Raw genomic sequence first — 6096 nt, forward strand, 5'->3', positions numbered from 1 at the left:
TCCTAAGCCAAATGAGTTAGAAGAGAGGCTTGTTGTTGTAATCTCTGAAACCTTTATGATGGCTGCAAATAAGGACTGATACCTAGATACTGGAAGCATTGTTCATGTGGCAAACGATAGGAACTTGTTCAAGTTGTATGAAATAGTGGGGGAGGGATGCAATCTCTTTATGAGAAACTCTTCCTCAACTAAAGTGCTAGGAAAAGGGAGTGTGGAAATTAAGTTCACCTCCGGGAAAGTCCTAACACTTGAGAATGTCCACTATGCTCCAGAAGTTCAGAAAAATTTAATCTCTGCAGATCTCCTGTCACGAAATGATTTTAAGATTGTTATTGAGTCTGAGATTGTAACTGTGACCAAAGGAAAAATCTTTGTAGGAAAAGGATTTGTCACTAGTGGTATGTTTAAGATGAGCATAAATGAAGCTACTACTTCTGTTTATATGGTTGATTCCTATTTTCTTTGGCATTCACGATTAGGACATATAAATTCTCGTTGCATTCATAATATGAATAACTTTGGTCTTCTTCCTTGTCATGTTAGAATAGAACACAAACATAAGTGTGAGACATGTATTCAAACTAAGCTAACTAGACTCTCGTTTCCTAGTGTAGAAAAGAATTATAAATTGCTTGAATTAGTGCATTCTGATGTATGTACGATGGATAATGTTTTGAGCCATGTTGGCAATAGGGACTTTATTACCTTTATAGATGATTACTCAAAATTCTGTTATGTTTATTTGTTAAAACATAAATCTGAAGCATTTTCCAAATTTCTTTTTTATCTAGCTGAAGTACAAAATAGGTTTAAAACAAAGATTGTACATTTAAGAACAGATAGAAGAGGTGAATACTTAGGTGGAGAATTCGATAAATTCTGTGAAGATAATGGTATTATCCATCAAACGTCAGCTCCTAGAACTCCTGAACAGAATGGAGTAGCAGAAAGGAAAAACATAACACTTGTACAAATGATGAATGTTATGCTTCTTAATACAGGTTTGCATTCCAACTTATGGGGAGAGGCTATACTTTCTGCTTGTTATATTCTTAACCGAGTTCCTTATTCCAAATCTGAAAAATCACCTTATAAATTGTGTTTTGGTAAGAAACCTTATCTTAGTTATTTTCGTGTTTGGGGTTGTTTAGCATATGTTAAAATTCCAGAAAATAAAAGGAAAAAGGTTGGACCTAAAGCATTTAAATGTGCTTTTGTTGGGTATGCTGAACATAGTAAAGCATATAGATTTTTGGACATTGTTAATGATGTTATTATAGAATCTAGAGATGCATCTTTCATAGAACATAAAAATGCATTTGATTCTCTTCTTGATGGCAATCGCATTGCAGTAGATGAACATCCTGTTAATGACATGATTGAATATTCTAATGATTATGCTGATGAAGCAGAAACAAAAGTTAGACACAGTAAATGCATTAGAAAACCAACTAATTTTGGTTCTGACTTTTATACATTTCTAATTGAGAATGATCTTGTGTCTTTTCAAGAGGCAATGTCTTCTCAAGATGTTGCCTTTTGAAGAGAAGCTAATAATGATGAAATAGAATCAATTATGTCTAACAATGTTTGGAAATTAGTGGATTTACCTGTTGGTTGCAAAACTATTGGCTGCAAATAGATTTTCAAAAAGAAATTAAAAGTTGATGGTACAATTGATAAATTTAAAACTCATTTGGTTGCAAAAGGTTTTAAACAAAAAGAAGGTATTGATTATTTTGATACTTTTGCTCTTGTAACCAGAATATCTACTATTAGAATTCTGATTGCCATGACTGCCATATATAAGCTTCAAATCCATCAAATGGACGTGAAAACAGCCTTTTAGAATGGAGAATTAGATGAAGAGATATATATGGAGCAACCTGAAGGTTTTGTAGTGCTAGGGCAAGAGCGCAAAGTTTACAAACTTGAGAAATTCTTATATGGATTAAAGCAAGCCCCTAAGCAATGGTACGAAAAATTTGATAGTGCTCTGGTACATAATGGTTTTAAAAATCATGATGCTGACAAATGTGTTTACAGTAAAGTGGATTGTAACTCAATTATCATTATTTGTTTATGATATGCTTATTTTGGGTTTCAATAGTGAATGCATAAATCAAACAAAAAGATTTTTATCTTCAATATTTTGTATGAAAGATTTGGGTGTGGCAGATGTTATTTTAGAAATCAAAATTGTAAGAAATAATAATAACATTGCACTATGTCAATCACATTATATTAAGAAAATTCTTACAAAGTATGGATATATGAATAGTTCACCGGCATGCACACCATATGATTCAAATATGAAATTGACTCCTAATGTTGGTGCAAGTGTTCAACAATTAAAATATGCCAGTGTTGTAGGTAGTCTTATGTATGCAATGAACTGCACAAGGCTTGATATTGCCTATGCAATGAGTAAAGTGTGTAAATACACTAATAATCCTGGTCATCAACACTGGAATGCAGTGAACAGGATTCTTAGATATCTTAAGCATACTTTAGACTATGGAATTCACTATACCGAGTTTCCTGCTATTATTGAAGGGTATAGTGATGTAAGTTGGAATACCGACTTTGAAGATTCCAAGTCTACGAGTGGTTGGGTTTTTACCCTTGGTGGAGGAGCAGTTGCATGGGGGTCTAAGAAACAGACCTGTATAACTCATTCTACAATGGAATCTGAGTTTATTGCTTTGGCATCTGCTTATAGAGAAGCTGAATGGCTTAAGAATATGCTAGTGGATATTCCACTAGGTGAGAAGCCTATACCTGCTATATCAATGTTTTGTGATAGCCAATCAGCTATATGTAAAGCAGGTAATATGAAATACAATAGGAAGTCTAGACATATTAGTCTAAGACGCAGTTTTATAAAACAAATGATTGATGACAATATTATATCATTGAAATATGTGAAGTCATGTCAAAATTTGGCAAACCCATTTATGAAAGTCCTTTCGAGAGATGTCATCAATAAAACATCGAGGAGAATGGAAATTAAGCCAATTAAGTTATCACCTAAGGATACCCAACCTAGAGCACTGGAGATCCCACATGCATAGGTTCAATGGGAAACGAATTGGTGAATGACAGATATTGAGCATATTTATGTAAGCCCGTTACTGATGTGTGCTCATGAGTTGTAACTAATATGAGGGTTGAGCTAATAGCTCTTAATGAGTTTGTAGACCTTAAGGCTAGGGTGTGTGTTACAATACACCTAGACAAACTCACCTATATGAGTGTAGAAATGTGAGTTGTTTCTTATGAGAATTGGCAATTCTTTAGAGCACTCATGAATCCAGAAAAGCACAAGGCTCTAAATGTGCCAACATGAAATCCACACAGTCAAACTCTTTTGGAAACCTATGTATGATTGAAAACTCCGTTAACAATATAAGGAGCTAAGTTCAAGGTAAGTTCACTTAGCACCTTGGTTAATTTAGGTTTTCTTTCAAATAGTGGGGGTTCAAGTCATGCAAACACTCTCACTGATGCATAAGTTTCTATGCAAGCCAAATATATTTTAAAACTAGTGGGGGATTGTTAGAAAAGTTTTAAAATTGGTGTTTTCTTTCCACCAAAAGTGCTTTAAAAGGTTTAGTCCCATATCTAAGATAAATCAGTTTTTCTAGTGGTTTAAATACAGGCTTTGTTCTCTATTTTTTACTTTGGTAAGCCTTATGTCTTTGGGTGGCTTGCGGATGTTGCTGCGCATCGTGCAGCAATGGACGCGCCGTTCGCGTGCACGCGCGTGCGTGCGTGTGTGCACAAGGGTGCTTGAGGCGCAATGTGGCGTTTTGATAGCGCACTTCGCATGCTCGCAGTGGTGCGAGGTGCAAATGTTCATTTTGACTTTTCGGTTTTGAGTTATTTGGTTGTTTGAAAGGCTTTAAGTTGCATGTATATAGAGTTAATGTTGCATTGTGACTGTTGGATGGTTTTGAAGGCCTTTGATTGACAGTCAAAGGTGGGTAACCGTTCAAGTACCTTTTCGTCCTATTTTCAAACCGTCAGATTTATGGCCATTAATCTCATTTATCGTAAAATGTTTTGGCCTCTCTAAAAGTTTATAAATATCTTCTATTTTCGTCTTTTGAAAACACAAGAATTTTCTGACTCTCCAATCTTCTTCTTCCTTCTTCTCGATTTGACTTGCTGAGTACAAGTGTAGTAGAGATCATCTATCCTTGCGAAGCAGTGACTCACTTGAGGTTCAAGCCTAGTTGTATCTTGGGAACTCAGTCGCAACAAACCCCTTTTCACTTCTTCGGACTTCCCGGAGTGAGGCGATTGAAGTTCTAAAGATAGCGATCCTAAGAACGTGCCTCTAGGCTTGAGATCTCTTTTCTGAAATCCTTTTTCCACAAGGTTGGACTAACAGTTCAAACTTGGGTTGAAACCAAATTTGAATCCTATTAGCTTCAAATCCGACATTTATGTGCATGAATTCAGATTTTGATTTAGTTGGATTTGGATGCAAAACTCGATACCAATCCCGATTTATGGGTTTGGCTTGTAAGCAACCATATGGGTTTTGATTGAGATCCAACTAAAAAAATCATGTAAATCTGAATCTGAACCAAATATGAATCCAAATATTATTTAAGATCCATATCCTAGGAAAATGTGCTGGATCTTGGCAGAATGTCCATCTGAATCAGTTCCAACTGCAACCCCACGGCCAAGTCAAGGACTATAAATTAGAGTTCTGCATTGACTTGGGAGGGATCTTGTCTGGGGATGTCGTGGACATAGTTCTAGTCTGCATTTGATACCCAACTGAACTGAATCTGATTAGGTAGGTCATAAGATTCATACTTTACGGGATCGCCTAGTTGAGTTCAATCCAATATGAGATGGAAATTAGGGTTCTGCATTGATTTGGAGGGCTCTTAGCTAGGGATGTTCATGGATCAGGTCTGTGTCCAATACACCATTGACTTGAATCAGATTATGTAGGTTAGGCTACTGTATGTGATCGTCCCAATTGGTTTGATCCAACATGAGCATCTCAAACCAGCATCTGCATCTGAGATTGGGAAAATTCTGCAGATCATGTGTAGGATTTTGGATCTGATAAGAGGTCATGCCTGTCGGATTCAAATTGTCGGTCTCCAAACACAAGCCTGAACATGAGACCAAACTGATAATTCCAGGACCAAGCAGTCTCAGCCACGGCTAGATGCAAGCCTCATCCACTCCCAGCAAAGAGGAAATGGAAAAATGTGAATCCTCTGCAACACACAGAAAATGTAAAATTGAGGGTTCTCTGCAACACAAAAAATGTAAAAATGAGGGTTCCTTGCAAACCCAACACATTACAAAAAATGGGGAAACCAGGGGCCCTCCGCAGGAGAGAGAGAGAGAGAGAGAGAGAGAGAGAGAGAGAGGTGGGGTGCCATTTTCACCCAAAACCAGCCGTCAAGGGGGACCTCACATCCGGTTGACTGCAGGCCCCACAAAAATCCCCCACCGAGTGTTCGTTTCACCATTACGAGCAACCGCTTGTTTTCATACCAAATGAAGCTATTTCGTATGAAAATGGCATCAAACAAACACCCCGCTACCATCTGTTCTCACGGATGAGTGAGAAAAGGAAGTGCTAGCATTTAGCTCTACATTAAAGCCATTTATACGACCATAAGAAATACCCGCATTCTCATAATCAAATTAGATAATAATCTGAGTTGACATTACCGCAAGGGGGTTCGGCGTAGTGGGGTGGAGCCTAGGCCATTAGACAGGCGGTCGAGATTCGATTAGCAACGTCCAGTATAGGTGATGAGGGTGAGGGTCCTAGCCTCAGAGTTTTACACCCCTCTGGCTGACAATCGCAGGTATGGCAGGCTGAGCCAGCACGACCAGGTCTTCAAGCCCAGACGTGGTTTCTTCAGGTGAGAAATAAAAAAAAAATTAGCATTGAACTAACACATTAACAAGCTGGCAAGAACTCAGACTACTACGATTTTTTACCATCATATTGGACCAATGATATTCATGTAAAAGAGTAAATATAGAGCCATAGATTTTGTTATTTATCAGGCAAGTTCTAATCACGATGCCAGGTTGAGAATGAATTCC

Source organism: Nuphar pumila, chromosome 6 (assembly GCF_984573655.1).
Source record: "Nuphar pumila chromosome 6, dmNupPumi1.hap1.1, whole genome shotgun sequence".
Taxonomy (NCBI): Eukaryota; Viridiplantae; Streptophyta; class Magnoliopsida; order Nymphaeales; family Nymphaeaceae; genus Nuphar; species Nuphar pumila.